The sequence below is a fragment of the Anabrus simplex genome, chromosome 1, assembly GCF_040414725.1.
Source record: "Anabrus simplex isolate iqAnaSimp1 chromosome 1, ASM4041472v1, whole genome shotgun sequence".
Taxonomy (NCBI): domain Eukaryota; kingdom Metazoa; phylum Arthropoda; class Insecta; order Orthoptera; family Tettigoniidae; genus Anabrus; species Anabrus simplex.
The window spans coordinates 649,064,270-649,080,560 of record NC_090265.1 but is presented as its reverse complement, the minus strand read 5'-3'; the positions used below and the strand labels follow the sequence as shown (position 1 = coordinate 649,080,560).

Sequence of the window (16,291 nt, the reverse complement as noted above, 5' to 3'; positions counted from 1 at the left end):
GAGAACACTGCCAGCAGAAATCTAGTGTTGAACTTAAGTAAGAAGAACAAAAATCCTTGTGCTTTCAATGTAGTGTCTTCATCCCAGTCGTCTGAAGTATCCTGTACGTGTTGAAAGAATTTCACCAGCGTATCATAATATTCCTTCACAGTATTAACAAGACGTGAAGCAAAATTCCATCTCGTTGGTGCTACTCTTGGCAACTTCTTCTGAACAAAATCTCGAAGAGCAGTTGTTCTCTTTGTAGACTTAGAAAAAAAAAAAGCAGCAAGTCCTGACATTGTTTGGAAGAAAATTGTACGTTCTTTGATTTTTGAAGCAGACTGCTGTAGTGTTAAATTCAATAGGTGGCTATAACAATGCACAAATGTCGCATATGGATACTGGTCTTGAAGTAGTTTATTAAGCCCATTCACATGACCGGCTAAGACAGCAGCACCGTCATATGTTTGAGCCACAATCTTTTCTTCACAACTGAACTCTTTTAAAATAGCACGAACATTATTAAAGAGGGCTCCAGCAGTGCGATCTTTACTAACGTCAGCAAAACCAAGAAACCTCTCTTGAATTTCACCACTTTCATCGACAAAACGGAGTAAAGTAGAGAGTTGTGACTTATTAATAATATCGGACGTTTCGTCCAACATTATTGCCACAAAAGTTGCTTGTTTAAGCTCCTCCTTTATTCTTCTCACAATTACTGAACTTATTTCTGCTATTAAAATATTTTGGATTGCAGACGACGTCCCTCTAAAAATGGTGGAGTCTTTCAGATGAGCTGCCAGTAATTTGTAATTTGTAGTTCGATGTAATTCCCTCTGTTTACGGAAGTTGCAGACTCGTCATGTCCGCGAAATAGTAGTTCCTGTTTTGCTAAAAGACGCACTGCATCGATCAATCGTTTAAGTATGTCAAGATTTCTCTTTACCTTTTCATTATGAAGTTGGTCGCTGATGCGTTTCTGTTCATCCAGCTGGTGGTCGATCCTTGTACGCCCAAAGCTATTTAACTGCAAGAAACACTTCATATGGTTTGCAGATTTCTCATGTCTTGTAATGGACAGTGTCAAGGTGTTCAAATCGTCAAAGCCACTTTTACACCATACACCGTTATCAGCAGAAAACAGTAAACACGGCCAGCAAAACAGTCTATTCAGTTTCTTGGACCCTGTCAACCAGTGCATATTATTATATTGAGATACAGAGAAAGAACGTACATATTCTCTATCTTTCTCCCTGTGCTGTGTCTTTAAATCTGGCAGCGCCAGACAGGGCCTGCCATTCTTAATAATGTCCGTTTTCTCTTGGATAGTCCTTCGAGAAAATGAATTTGATAACAAGCTATCAATAATGCACGGTTCGGAACCCATTGCAGCACGTCAAATCATTCAGAATAGATGATAAGGAACTTTCAGTACACTACTCACTGACACAACACACAGACCAGAGCTTCCAACTACACATTACAAACGTGACTGCTTGCAATCGGCCTTGGAGAGAAGAAACCTGCGCGCGCATACATTTCTCGCTGTGTCGACAGCTCTGCTGAAGCTCCTATCGCCAAGATATATGCATCATGCGAATTGTATAACGCAGATCTATTACAGATACGGTACCGTACATATTGTATTTTTTTTAACTCGCCTGCTTTAGAAAAATATTGCGCTTGCGCAGCAAGCGTAGCATGCTCGGAGAAATCGCCCCTGGACTCACGGGTACTGGAAACCCACACTGAACCCCGCTTGAGTGCTACGAATCACAAAACTATTCAGTACCTAACAGAGTGGTACTACTCGCAAGTAAAGGCGACCCGTGGTGTTCCTCGCGTGATGGTACGAATCAAAAATAGTTTCATGGTTCTAATTCAATCATTCCTTGGTCGCCCCTTTTAGTCGCCTCTCATGACAGGCAGGGGATACCGTGGGTGTATTATTCGTCTGCCTCCCCCACCCACAGGGGGTGTGTGTTTGGTCCGCGAGAGGTATTTTATTTCCCTCAAGTCCGCCGGCAAGCCGGTTAGGACCCCCCTATCCGCCACCTGGGACGCGCCACGTGGGAGTATCACCTCTCCCCCTGCTACGCCTGCGTAGCAGGTTCGTGGATAAAATGAATAATGGTGAATGAAATTGGGTAAAGAAGTGGAAGAAACCGCTGTGGCCTATGAATAGGGACTGTCCCAGCATTTGTCTGGAAGTGAAAATGGGAAACCACAGAAAACCATTTTCAGGACAACCGAAGGTGGGGTTCGAACGCACGCGTCTTCCGAATGCAGAGCTTGGCTTCATAGGCGTAGCGCGTTAGCACACACGGTCACTCCGCTCGTTTATTGAGAGAAAATAGGCAGAGCTGGGAAGTAACTGAATAAAAGTAATCGAATTACTTGTAACGATTACATTCTTAGTAATTTTTATTTGCAATCGTTACTTTGTAGAAAATGCATTTTTAAAATTATAATTTACTTCTTGAAGGAAAATTGGAATCGTTACATTCTGGTAACTGTTTAGTAACTGATGTGCATCGCACGGAAGCGGAAACGGAAAAAAAAAAAAAAAATACATACTGATGATAACTTTTTCAATTCTATTACAGCAGAACCAGTAACTTCATCCGTTCTGGATGACGTACTCCAGTTCTTTAAAAGACATATGTATACCAACGATATTCTTAAAAGTCATTAACTATAATAAAAATTATGGGAAAAGATCATTTAGAAAGTTTAGCGATGGGTCGAACCAGTTCATTCGTATGAACTATACTTCACTCATACGCACTTTACTGTGAATCGTTCAAATGAAGTAGTAAGTTCATAAAGTTAATGAAATCTGACGAAACTGCTCACTATGTCATTCAGCAGAGACTTCGTTCAGTGTCTCACTCACTCAATAAAGCTTCATATAATACTTAATAATATTACCTTCAGATGGCAGAGCTATGTAATTATGGACACCCAATGGCTTACCCGCTTACAGCATTTATATAGGTAGTTGAGTTCTTATGAGTTTCGACTAGACATTTTAGCGTTGCCTTTTGGCGGAGGCTAGGTGAATTAATAAACAGCCAATTATAGGCAGCCGATCGCTCCGATAGAGCGCGTTAGACTCTAGCTCCGGTTACCAGTGTTGTCGATCTGTTTTCTGTAACCACGTGCTATCAGTTCTGTATTGTATTGTATTGTATTGTATTGTATTGTGCTCAGTTCTTTCCGCAGTCTTTGTCAGTTCACTCGGTCATTCTTGACAAAGCACCAACAAGGCGGCTAGAAATAATGAGTTCCTTGAGCGATTGAAGGAGCACAATATTTCGGTTCACGATAACATAAGGCAGGGGGAAACTCGTGCACCTTGTGAAACAAAAAGTCCTAGTACCCAGTTTACATGGTGGATGAAATAGCCAAGAGAGTGAAACCTCTTTTTTTTTTTTTTGCTAGGGGCTTTACGTCGCACCGACACAGATAGGTCTTATGGCGACGATGGGATAGGAAAGGCCTAGGAGTTGGAAGGAAGCGGCCGTGGCCTTAATTAAGGTACAGCCCCAGCATTTGCCTGGTGTGAAAATGGGAAACCACGGAAAACCATCATCAGGGCTGCCGATAGTGGGATTCGAACCTACTATCTCCCGGATGCAAGCTCACAGCCGCGCGCCTCTACGCGCACGGCCAACTCGCCCGGTGAGTGAAACCTCAACAGACGATGACAATGCCGATAGTGACTCAGAAATGAGTCTTGTATTCCCTTTGTAGAGTGTTTTCCTTCCTTAGGAGAAACTGAATATATCAGCAACGCGAGCTCTTCTAGATGGTGATTAGAAATTTCATTTCATTTTCTCGTGTTTTATCTGTTCGAGCATTGATTTTTTTTTATCTCATAGCCTTATCCTAAATACGTTACGTGTTATTGTTCATCTTATGTGAGTTATGCATTTTTCTACAAAGAAGAATTGATTCTGGACTTATATTAAAGTGTATACATGTCCGTTCGTGTCGTGTGTTGGGAGTCAGCTGTTCGTACTCGTAACAATTTGGCACCAATGTCTGACTCCCGGTTAACTGCCAGGTCGAAACTCATAGAAATGGAACTATAGATGATGGTTGATAAGGGCAAGGAAAAGATATACGGAGAAGCCTATCTCATTTAAAGAAGGGAATAGGCCTAGGAGTGAAGGGGTACATGTTTGAAGCAGAGAGTGGGAGGGGGGAAGAGAGCGGGTAAGCGAGCGAATGACGAATCGAATGAGTTGTGAATTTCATGAAGTGTGAGAACTGTGAACTGTTTGAACTACCAGTTCACTGAAATTGAGTAGTTAGTTCACACTTCATACAAGTGAAGCGTTCATTTTGAACAACTCATTCAAGAGCTACCCATCCTGTTTAGTCTCACCTTGTGATGATGGCCAATGCTAAGAAAACGAAACAAAACACACACACACAAAATGAAGTGGCCCTGTAGGGCGTCTTTTCAGTAAATGCAAAGATGTACATTCTCCCGAAGACGTCGAGGCTTAGCGATGAGAATCTTAATCACCAATTAATTTATTTGCAAAGTAAATGCAAATTATTTGAAACGCTAAATGTCATTAATTAAAATAAAAATGATGGGAAAGATCATTTACAAAGTTTCGAGGTATCATATTTAGTCTCACCAAATGATGATGGCCACTTAATGTCTCTATGCTAAAAGCACACACATACATACAAAGTGAAGTAATACATTTTCCTTACAAACTTGGTATTATTCCAACCGCATGTGAAAAATCCACAGTTCTAGCTAGCCCTTCAAGAGAGCGATTCAATGTTGACAACATCCTAAGGATATGAGCTACAAATTCCAGGTAAATACAATATAATAACGTATGAGAATATATTCTGTCTTTATTCCTAAAAATTACAATCCTTATCTTAATCATCGTTATCCGGTCGATTATATTAGCAGTTTGCCTTTTTCTACCACTACGAGCGTTAATGTGAGTCGATTATATTAGCAGTTTGCCTTTTTCTGCCACTACGAGCGTTAATGTTAGTAAGTGCAGAGTTTCACTTAAGCCCATATAATTACTTTCGGTGTAGACATTTTTAAAATAAAAAATCACCTGATGTATTGAACCAAGAAACACATTACAGAAAGAATTATGTAAATAAGTTCATTTGACTAGGATTCGAAAAAAAAAAGAAAACGGGTAAAGAAACAAGCGATTTTAAGCTGTTTTTCCGGAAGTGAAAACCTAAAATCTGTTTTCCAGTCAATGACCGGATCAGGTATGAAGCTCCATCTAGCGGCGAGAATAGGAATCTTGCCGGCTGCCGAAGGCTGTCGCACTCCTCCGGGGCACTGATTAATTACTGACAGACGAAATGAAATGATATTGGAGAGTGTTGTTGGAATTAAAGAGGACAGAGAAAACCGGAGTACCCGGAGAAAAATCTGTCCCGCCTCCGCTTTATCCAGATGGAGTGACCGGGATTTAAACCACGCAACCCAGCTGTGAGAGGCCGACGCGCTGCCGTCTGTGCCACGGAGGCTTTTTTCCGGAAGTGATTTGCGAAATTTGTTTTCTTTTGATAAAGCCATCGAAGACTCACAATTTAAACCTTTCCGAGCCCTGTAGCCCTTCAACTTTCGACACAACTGAGGAAATAGCTTCATTTTACGTTTGTCATAGCATGGGGACCCCTATTTTGTCTGCTAAGAAATGTTTTCAATATTAAAATGTCAGCGATTTCCTTCAGATTAGCGTTCTTGTTAAGTAATTGTAATTTTACTGATTACTTATTAAAAAAGTACGGTAATTTGTAATAAGTACAATATTTTTCAGGTAACTGTAATTCAGCCCAATTACTCTTTTCTTGTACTCTACCCATCACTGATACTAAATAAACAGATTGGCACATGTCTGTGGACGATACAACTCCAAGAACGTGACTGGGTTGATTGCATAAGCCGCAAAACAGCATGCATTTCTATCAAGACCATGATTTCTTGCACCGGTCACCGAATTTATTCACGGACGTGTAGTGCATTATTACTGCATTCCGACATCAATCCGACTCATACTCTGTACTTCGACAGTGAACCATGAATAACAGATTACTTATCGACCTTAGAAGTAAATGGAATAGCCTGAAAAAAGTTGTTTGTTTGGCTCTTTGACTGAATGGTGAGCGAATTGATCTTAGGTTCAAAGGGCCGCTGATTTGATTTTCGGACGGGTCGGGAATTTTTACCGTATCCGGTTAATTCCCCTAGCTCGGGGGTTAGGGGTTTGTATTCGTCTCATTACACTTCTTCATTCACATACAACACCTCACACTACCAACCACCATAGACACACACAACAGGGAGTACAATCCTACACATAGGGTTGGGCGTCAGGAAAGGCATCCAACCGTAAAACTGGGCTAAATCCAGACAAAGTGCCGACGCCAGATAGTCCTAATTGAAAAACGGCCAGGAAAAAAAGGTGTTCAAATTAATTGTAAAATAATCGGTAGATAGAAATGAAGCCGGCCCCGTGGTGTAGGGGTAGCGTGTCTGTCTCTTACCCGGAGGCCCCGGGTTCGATTCACGGACAGGTTAAAGACTTTTACCTGGACCTGAGGACTTGTTCGAGGTCCACTCAGCCTATGTGATTACAAATGAGGAACTATCTGACGGTGAGATAGCGGCCCCAACTTAGAAAGCCAAGAATAACGACCGAGATGAATCATCGTGCTAACAACACGACGCCTCGTAATCTGCAGGCCCTCGGGCTGAACAGCAGTCGCTTGGTAGGCCAAGGCCCTTCGGGGCTGGGTGTTTTAGATAGAAATTAAACAAAAATATAACAAACACGGTTGCTTCAGTAACCGACGAGAAACTTCTAGATTTGACTAATTAATCTGGGACATTTGTTGACCAAACAAAAAGCCCCACGGGATTATTTTAACGATTCCTTTCAGCCTTGGAATATATAACTTCGGACTGCTGCAGAGGAATGCAGGTAGATAACTACAAGCGTCTTTCGCGGTCAGCGGCAGACCTGTTTGATCAGCGGGACTCTGGTTTGGTCACTGTTGTTTGGTCAGTTGTAGTATCCTCCTGTGAGCTTGGCAGATGGTAACAAACAGCCTCATGTTTTTATTATACGTGAAAGCTCTGAAAATCAGACTGCGTGGCTCAGACGGAACAGCGCTGACCTGAACCTACATTGGCGCTTTCGATACCAGTTGTCAAGTATTTGAAAGTACTTAAAATACACCAGCCTCAAGCCGGTAGATTTACCAGCTCGAAGTTTGCCTCCGTAGCGTAACGGTTAGTGTTATTAGCTGCCGTCCTCGGGGGCCCGGGCTCGATTCCCGGTACTGCCAGAAATTTAAGAATGGCGGGAGGGCTGGTAAACATGCAGCTCACCTCCATTGGGGGTGTGCCTGAAAAGAGCTGCACCACCTCTGGATGAGGACATGAGTTTACTTTACCAGCTCGAAAACTACCTAAGTAGATCAGTGGTTGATGCGGTTACCAGGTGGTTTTCGCTAGGGCTACCTCGTTTATCCCGGAATGTTACGCAATTTTATATTATGAGCAGGCATCCGGACGTATAAGAAAATATTCGTCACATGTCCTCGATTTTTCTTGTAAAGTACTTAAAAACTTCCATTTACAATTTGCAAAGCGGGGATATTTCTAAGAGAAATGTTCTGACTTTGTTTTACAGTATTAATATTTCATGTAAGGTATTGTACCTTGGCTAGAACACGTCTGGCTAACCAATTATTGCTGAACAACAGTTTATTGAGAACCAAGGTTGAAACTTCAGCCAATAACAACAATTCAAAAGTGAATTCTAATTTAATAACCGACATAGACTTGTTTTTCGATTAAGTGACTTCAGTCAATTTTATTATTATTATTATTATTATTATTATTATTATTATTATTATTATTATTATTATTTATTACTATTCTTTTTCTACCGCTTTCCCCACACCTGTGGGGTCGCGGGTGCGAACTGTGTCGCAGATGGGGATTTGGCCCTGTTTTACGATTGGGTGCTCTTCCTGACGCAACCTTATATGGAGGGATGTAATCATTATTGCGTATTTCTGTGGTGGTTGGTGGTGTAGTATGTTGTTTGAATATAAAGAGGAAAGTGTTGGGACAAACAAACACCCAGTCCCTGGGCCAGAAGAATTAATCAAAAGCTATTAAAGTGCCCGACCCGGCCGGGAATCGAAGCCGGGACCCTCTGAACCGAAGGCCTCAACGCTGATCATTCAGCCAAGCAGGGGCGATTTCTCCGAGCATGCTACGCTTGCTGCGCAAGCGCAATATTTTTCTAAAGCAGGCGACGAGTTAAAAAATTACAATATGTAGGCCTACCGTATCTGTAATAGATCTGCATTATACAAATCGCATGTTGCATATATCTTGGCGAGTCCAGCGAGGCTTGCTCGTGTCTTAAGAGCTTCAGCGGAGCTGTCGACACAGCGAGAAATATATGCGCGCGCAGGTTTCTTCTCTCCAAGGCCGGTTGCAAGCTGTCACGTTTGTAATGTGTAGTTGGAAGCTCTGGTCTGAGAGCTACAATCTAGTGTGTTGTGTCAGTGAGTAGTGTACTGTAAGTTCCTGATCATCTATTCTGGATTATTTGATGTGCTGCAATGGGTTCCGAACCGTGCATTATTGACAGCTTATTATCAAATCCATTTTCTCGGAGGACTATCCAAGAGAAAACAGACATTATTAAGAATGGCAGGCCCTGTCCGGCGCTGCCAGATTTAAAGACTCAGCACAGGGAGAAAAACAGAGAATATGTACGTTCGTTCTCTGTATCTCAATATAATAATACGCACTGGTTGACAGGGTCCAAGAAACTGAATAGACTGTTTTGCTGGCGGTGTTTACTATTTTCTGCTGATAACGGTGTATAGTGTAAAAGAGGCTTTGACAGTTTGAACACCTTGACACTGTCCATTAAAATACATGAGAAATCTGCAAACCATATGAAGTGTTTCTTGCAGTTAAATAGCTTTGGGCGTACAAGGATCGACCACCAGCTGGATGAAAAAAAAAAAACAAAACGCATCAGTGACCAACTTCATAACGAAAATGTAAAGAAAAATCGTGACATACTTAAACGACTGATCGATGCAGTGTGTTTTTCTTGCAAAACAGGAACTACCATTTCGCGGATATGATGAGTCTGCAACTTCCGTAAACAGAGGGAATTACATAGAACTTCTACAAATTATTAGTGAATATGATCCTCTTCTGGCAGCTCATCTGAAAGACTCCACCATTTTTAGAGGGACGTCGTATGCAATCAAAAATGATTTAATAGCAGAAATAAGTTCAGTAATTGTGAGAAGAATAAAGGAGGAGCTTAAACAAGCAACTTTTGTGGCAATAATGTTGGACGAAACGTCCGATATTATTAATAAGTCACAACTCTCTACTCTACTCCGTTTTGTAGATGAAAGTGATGAAATTCAAGAGAGGTTTCTTGGTTTTGCTGATGTTAGTAAAGATCGCACTGCTGGAGCCCTCTTAAATCATGTTCGTGCTATTTTAAAAGAGTTCAGTTGTGAGGAAAAGATTGTGCCTCAAACATATGACGGTGCTGCTGTCTTAGCCGGTCATGTGAATGGGCTTTATAAACTACTTCAAGACCAGTATCCATATGCGACATTTGTGCATTGTTATAGCCACCTATTGAATTTAACACTACAGCAGTCTGCTTCAAAAATCGAAGAGTGTACAATTTTCTTCCAAACAATGTCAGAACTTGCTGCTTTTTTTTTTTTTTTCAAAGTCTACAAAGGGAACAGCTGCTCTTCGAGATTTTGTTCAGAAGAAGTTGCCAACAGTAGCACCAACGAGATGGAATTTTGCTTCACGTCTTATTAATACTGTGAAGGTATATTCTGATACGCTGGTGAAATTCTTTCAACATGTACAGGATACTTCAGACGACTGGGATGAAGACACTACATTGAAAGCACAAGGATTTTTGTACTTCTTACTTAAGTTCAACACTAGATTTCTGCTGGCAGTGTTCTCCAAGATTTTTTTCACCGATACTGTTCAATATTTTACTAACAAGAAGTCTGGATATTCAGTACTGTGGCAAGAAGGTTGAGGAGTTCTTTTTAAATATCCAGTCTATGAGAGATGAAGGTTTTGATAGTGTGTATGTACATGTTAATACTGAAATTGATTTTTATGGAGAACAGCCGCGCTCTAAAAATCGAAGAATTAGCGATGAACCAGAAAATCAAAATACAACGTCTATTCAATGAAATTCTTGACAATGTACTTGTCCAAATAGGAGAGCGTTTTACATGCATAAAGAAATTTGTGTTCTTCTCGCTGTTGGATTATTATTTGTTTGAGAAGCACAGAAATAGGTTTCCAGACAGTGATGTTACTGCCCTAGAAAGGACCTATGGGTCATATTCGACATTGTTCGCTTAAAAACCGAATTAAGTATGATGTATTCATCTGATTTTAAAGAGAAAAGTGTTTCAGACTTAATGCAGTTTATGCATACTAATAAATTGTACATGGGTATGCCAGAAATTTTCAAGCTTATCAAACTTGTAGCAACAATTCCTGCTACTGCATCCTCTGCAGAACGTTCTTTTTCAACACTGAGACGCATTAATACATATTGCAGATCGACCCAAGGTCAGGAGAGGCTATCATCATTAGCTATGTTGTCGATTGAAAAAGGATTGCTTGCAAAAATTAGATTACAGTCCTCTTTCTATGATGAAGTTATTGATGGTTTTGTAAAGAGAAGCCGCAGAGTAGAGTTTGTTTTCAAGTAGGAAGATCTAATAAATAGTTGCATTTTTTCTGTGTACATAGTTTGACGTTTACTTGTTTAAATTATATAATCACTGGCTTGTCATGATTTGTTAATAATTATAAAATGTGTCTGATTGTTATTCTTTTGGCCATTCTTGAAGGTGTGACGTAACCAGTTTGAATGCATGTTCATGTAACCGATGATTAAAATGTTCACGTGATTTAGCGATTATTGGGTTTATAAATTTTATTCATTCAGAACTATGCATGTCCCACCCCACCAACTTTCACGAATGGAAGAGCAAGCCTGACTTTCATGACCAGCATTCGCCCCTGCAGCCAAGGAATCGGACAAAGTGACTTCAGTCAGTAAGGTTATTAATTTTAAATCAATATTTTCTACATGTACCGTGTGCATTTTCCTGAGAATGCAATGTTTCGCACGAAATCGTAATCACTTTTAATAGTTCACAAATCTCACTGCAGCTGTCATCGTAATTAAATTATATTTTTGCGAAGATTTGACACTTTCCGTCGTCATGTTGCCTCGAAGCCGGGACCCTCTGAACCGAAGGCCTCAACGCTGATCATTCAGCCAAGGAATCGGACAAAGTGACTTCAGTCAATATTTTCAGCCTCCTCAAATGCAGTAGTCCAAATCTCCTAAAAACTGTGGAATAATATTATGTTTACCTGTAACATCAGCAGGTGTAGAAAGAGTTTTCTCACTTCGTTTGGAGAACAAGAAAGAGGCAACATGACGACGGAAAGGGTCAAATCTTCGCTAAAAATATAATTTAATTACGATTACAGCTGCAGTGAGATTTGTGAACTATTAAAAGTGATTATGATTTCGTGCGAAACATTGCATTCTCAGGAAAATGCACACGGTACATGTAGGAGCCCAACGCCGAACCATCTTCATCTACTGTCTAACGAGTCACATTTCTAAGATAAGGTTATGTTTTATTAAAATGTCGGGGCTGCCTGGCCGAGGCGGTAAAGGCGTGCTCGGTTCACCTGGTCAGGAAATTTAACAAACGAGATTTCCACTTCCGGAGGTGAACATGGCCCTGAGGTTCACTAGCCTACACTAAGAATGAGTACCAAGTTCATTTCAGAGTGCAAAGGCGGTCGGGCGTAGAGTTAAGTACTCCTACCCCACCAATTGCCGAGGTTACAGATAGTGGAAGCCTTTACTTTCCACCCCTTCAAGGGTCTTCATGACCTGTACGGAGAAGACTTTGCTTTCCTATGTTAAAACTGTCCTGGTTTTCTTTCCGAAATATGGTTTTAGCAGAATGTAGAACATAGGAAATAAGCGACATACAATGCATGTTACTGTCACATAAAATATATGAAGAATGCTGTTTCATACTTACTGGTACTAAAATACGTGACTATAGTTTACTTCCTGCAACCATAAAAACCTCTTGAAAAACCCCATTTCACCTAAAAAACAATTGTTCATGCAGTCAAGATTCTTACAAATTTATTATGTCTTTCGTGAATGGAAAATATATTTTAAAACCACCGAAAGTTTCGAATGTTAAAAAAAACGGGGAAGGGGGATCATTTGGGAATGTTAATAAATAAACTCAAATTGTATGGCATATCCCGTTTTTTTTTCTTTTTTCAGGTGCCTGGCACCCTAGCGGTAGTGTGTCCGACTCATAATCTCAAGTTCGTCGGTTCGAGCCTGCCTGAGGTAGTCGATTTTTTGAAGGACGGTCAAAAAAATTCTTGGCACGTCATGTCATAGTTGTTGGCAAGTTAAAGATCTCTGGTGGGACACTCAGTGCCATTAAATAACCTCAGCCACAGAGTCAGTCCAGTGAAATTCCGCTATCGTTACTAGACAGTAGCACTATCAGAACGTCGAAATTCGTTGGTAGGCCGCCTAGATGACACCATTTTGGAAAGTGAGCATCTCGGTAGCTTAGGACATAACTTGTTTTCATTATTATTATTATTATTATTATTATTATTATTATTATTATTATTATTATTATTATTATTATTATTATTATTATTATTATTATTAGGCCCTATTATTATTATTATTATTCTACACCAACAAAGCGGAGGCGGGACATGTTTTTTTTTTCGGGTACTCCGGTTTTCCCTGTCATCTTTCATTCCAGCAACACTTTCCAATATCATTTCATTTCATCTGTCATTCATTAATCACTGCCCCAGAGGAGTGCGACAGGCTTCGGCAGCCGGCACAATTCCTTTCCTCGCCGCTAGATGGGGGCTTCATTCATTCCATTCCTGACCCGGTCGAATGACTGGAATCGGGCTGTGGATTTTCATTTTCATTATTCTACACCAAAAATGAATACCAGGTTAATTCCTGAGGGCAAAGGCGGCCGGGCGTAGAGCTAACCACCCTACCCCACCAAGTGCCGAGGTTACTGATAGTGGAAGGCTGGAAGCTTTTACCTTCCACCCCTCCAGGGGCCTTCATAGCCTGTACGGAGATGACTTTGCTTTCCTTTTTATCATTATTATCAGTTCTTTTTTCCCTACAGAATTGTTTAAGGGGTACTCTCAGTTGTACTAGACAAAACATCATGATCTTACAATTTTCGGTGCCGGGCTGAGTGGCTTAGACGGTTGAGGCGTTGGCCTTCTGACCCCAACTTGGCAGGTTCGATCCTGGCTCAGTCCGGTGGTATTTGAAGGTGCTCAAATACGACAGCCTCGTGTCGGAAGATTTACTAGCACGTAAAAGAACTCCTGCGGGACTAAATTCCGGTACCTCGGCGTCTCCGAAAACCGTAAAAGAAGTTAGTGGGACGTAAAGCGCATATTATTATTATTATTATTATTATTATTATTGCAATTTTCGGTAATTATACACAGTCCGGTTATTACTTTTGGGGATGACATATTTATAGAAACATTGATTATGCTATTTTATTTGTGGTCAGCATGTCAAAATGGTAACTGTACTCAGTATTTCTAAGCATTTCACTTATTTAATTACTCATTTTGCTTAATGCCGAGTTGCCAACCAAGAGGAACTAATACGATAGGTCAATTTAAATCGAAGATTACTCGAAATCTTCTCCAGTTGTGAACAGCGCGTTGGCGCAAGCTGATCGATGAACTTTCAAGTCGGAAGTTATATTTGCCGGACTATACCGCTAATAATAAGAGTTGGCGTCTGACAGGTAAGGTTGGAGGGAGGAGCACTGCACGTGCCATTTCACGATGTTGCCACATTCCAGCATTCTTTTCTACATGCTCTTACCCCTCGCATCCGGCTCACTTGTTCCCTCCTTCATTCTGACCGCTGTGATCTGCTGTAGACCACCTGGCCAGGCGGTGTCGTCCCATTTGCGATCACTCTTATACAAACAATCAGGTTCTTATCAGTGACAGTGACAGGTTTGGCAACTCCCAGCAAGACGAGCTACCCTGAAGTGTTATCTCCATGGCAACCGCAGTCGCCCCACCCTCGTTTCCATGGCAACCACACAGCCACTCCCTTTTTCCCGCCTCGGCAGGCAGTAAACGGACCTCCCTCCAAGAAATGTCAGACACCAACTCTTATTATTAGCAGTATAGGTAGAAATATACCAACATTTGTTCTTAAACAGTCTTCAAATGTTTAAGGGGTACGCGTTTCCCCCTGAAAAAGCCCTTATTATTATTATTATTATTATTATTATTATTATTATTATTATTATTATTATTATTATTATTATGAAAGACTGAAAATTATGGCCTATCAACAAGTTCTGAAAGTCTAGTCAAATTTCTCGAAAAAAATGTCTGCGTGTTTAGAAGTGCAGTAGGTACAGGTTACTGGGAGTGAAATTAATTTCGCTCATCGTGAATCAGTGAGGAAGATCCCGTATCAAGCATACCGACAAGACGCTGGATAATTGTAACCTCACATAAAAGTACAACGTCCCTCCGTCTAAGTAATCGTACGTTTAGTATAAAGGAATCTTCAGGAATTTAAAGCCAACAAAACGGCATCTCCAAAGTCAATGCGTGATCTCATTCTGTATACAATGTTCACCGAAGTGAGATACATCAAGACTGACCCACGCGATTCCACGACTCATATGAATATAAATTGGACAGATAAATACCGGCTTTACCGGTTTGTTTGTTTTCCTTATTGTTGATTTTTAAGTATTTTCCATATTTTACGTAATAAGCGAACCAGTTTCTCTATTTACATACTAAAGTCAACATGAATGTTCATCTTCGGAACTTTTTTTGAAAGTTGCTTTACGTCGCACCGACACAGACAGGTCTTATGGCGACGATGGGACAGGGAAGGGCTATGAGTGGGAAGGAAGCGGCCGTGGCCTTAAGGTACAGCCCCAGCATTTGCCTGGTGTGAAAATAAGAAACCACGGAAAACCATTTTCAGGGCTGCCGATAGTGGGGTTCGAACCTACTATCTCCCGAATACTGGATACTGGCCGCATTTAAGCGACTGCAGCTAACGAGCTCGGTCTTCGGAACTTTTGAGTACGATGATCTTTCTTAGGAAAGTTATTTTCCTTTTCATATAATTTCTTTTTACGAACTACATCGTGTGAAATCGATTACGACCTATAGATCTTCATACATATTTTTTCTAAGGAAAACACTCCAAAACAAAGTACTGAAATATTGTAATGTAAAAATTACAAAAATTATAAATTATGAATATTGTGCATACGAGAAATGTGCGCTTTTTGCTAATGGCTTAACGTAGCACTAATATGTATACGGTTTTCGACTACGGGAGGATGGCAAAGGGCTAGGGACTGGGAAGGTAGCGGTCGTGGCCTTAAGATACAGCTCCAGCATTTGCCTGATGTGAAAATGGGAAACCACGGAAAACCATCATCAGGGCTGCCGACGGTGGAATTCAAACCCACTATCTCCCAAATTGCAAGCTCACAGCTGCGCGACCCTAATCACACGACAAACTTATTTATGGTAGTTTTTAGAACATTATTTTTGAATTTTGATAGTATTTTAAGGAGAACAAAATTCGGCCCTGATAATGAATATATAATGATAAGTAAACGGAAATAGTCTTGGTGAGGTCTTCATGGTACAAGAATTATCAAGGAATTTCGGCCGTAGCCGTGTTGAAACACCGGATCCCGTGAGATCTCCTAAGTTAAGCAACAATGGGCGTGGTCAATATTTGGATGGGTTGCAACGCGCTGTTGGTGTGGGGTAAGAGAATGGAGGAGAGGAAAAGAACTGGCCACTCTACCGTGCGTAAACTCCGGCTCACGCACACCTCTGCGGAGGTTCGGACCTGCCTTCGGGCAGAATACACCCTTACTCTTACCTATTATAAAAGGAATTCGTTTAATAATTAACAAGTTTAATTCAAATGACGCCAAGAGACAACGCCGTCAATACCGGAATTTTACTTCGAGTTGAAGCTCGTAAATTGAATATGTTGTTATTATTATTATTATTATTATTATTATTATTATTATTATTATTATCATCATCACCACCAGGGACCGTGTTAACGCA

General features: G+C 40.8%; 1 protein-coding gene across 1 annotated transcript in view; it reads right to left on the bottom strand.

Moving 5' to 3' along the window:
• LOC136857271 (carnitine O-palmitoyltransferase 1, liver isoform) overlaps positions 1-16,291 on the bottom strand; it is a 336,584-nt gene that overhangs the window by 319,234 nt on the left and 1,059 nt on the right. The gene's annotated exons all lie outside the window — the stretch shown is intronic.